This window comes from Malurus melanocephalus, unplaced genomic scaffold (genome assembly GCF_030028575.1).
Source record: "Malurus melanocephalus ecotype Western Australia unplaced genomic scaffold, MMel_1.1 scaffold_287, whole genome shotgun sequence".
Classification (NCBI taxonomy): Eukaryota; Metazoa; Chordata; class Aves; order Passeriformes; family Maluridae; genus Malurus; species Malurus melanocephalus.
Genome location: NW_026623519.1, coordinates 31,204 through 32,539, shown reverse-complemented (window position 1 = coordinate 32,539; position 1,336 = coordinate 31,204).

Sequence of the window (1,336 nt, the reverse complement as noted above, 5' to 3'; positions counted from 1 at the left end):
AGGGGAGGGGAGGGGAGGGGAGGGGAGGTTTATTACATCTATCAAGGGAAGGACTAATTTTACGTACCTTCTGTCATGGTTTAATCCTGGATGACAACTCAGCCCCCCACACATGATCCCTGGTGGGATGGTGGAGATGATCCAACCGTAAAAGTAAAAAAAAAAAAAAAAAACCTTATTGTTTGAGATAAAGTTTTTAATAAGGGAAGCAAAAGCTGTGGTTTCAAGCAAAGCAAACCAAGGATTCATTCCCCACTTCCCACGGGCAGGTTCAGCCATCCGCAGGACAGCCTGGCTCCATCACGGTAATGGTGGCTTGAGAGGACAAATGCCACCACTCCAAACACGCCCTTCTTTCTTCCCCAGCCTTCCCTGTGAGCACAATGCCATCTTGTGGCGCACCAGCAGCCATATGTCCCACTGTCCCCTGGCTGGCCGGTGGTCCTGGCACCAATGCAGGACCCATCCCCATCCCTGCAGAGGGGCAACATGGAGCAGAGGCCCATGGCTGTCTGCAGTCCCACCACAGCTCTGAGGGTCACATGGAAGAGAATCCTGGAGGACTATGAATCTCTCTGGAGAGGGGCCAAAGCCATGAAGCACTGACCTGCATGCCATCACACTCAGGAGCAAGGTGACAGAAGGAAGAGGGGASGAGGCTTCCTGCAGAGGTGTCTCACTGCATCCCCTGAAATTTGTCCTACATTTGCCCTGAGCCACCGCGTCTACAGGTTCCTTCTTCACACATTCCAAGTAGTCTCAGTCTTTGTGGTCTTCTTGCCTACAGTTTGCAGTCCAAGGTAGCCTCAAAGTGTCCTTGTGATATCCTGGGGTCCCCGTATGGTCTGCAACACTCCATAGGGCTGAAATTTGTCTTATGTGATCTATACAGTGCAAGTGATCTCCATATGGTCCCAAGATCGATTTGATACAGTGTCTTCATCCAGGACAGTTCAGCTGTTTCTTCAGGCCAGCCTTAGGCAGGAGACCAGGCCTTGATGGCCCTGGGCCCATAGCAGTATCCTCACAAATTCCCACCCCATCCTTGTAGCCATATCCCCATGTATTCCCATTCCCATTCCCATCCATRGATGCACATTCCCATGTCCCTGCCCCATAGACAATTCTCCCCTCCCCGCCCCCTTTCATGTCTCCTTGCTCCTTCCCCGCCTCAACTTTTGATATTAAAAAAGAGTATTTCCCTGCCTGTGTGCGCAACGGGGAATCGAAACTGTTGGGCCGGGAGGCGGGACCAGGGCCGCGGAGCAGGGGACGGACCGGAGCGCCGAGCACCGGCACCGCACGTCGACACCGGGAAGCGACAGCTCCGGGCAGC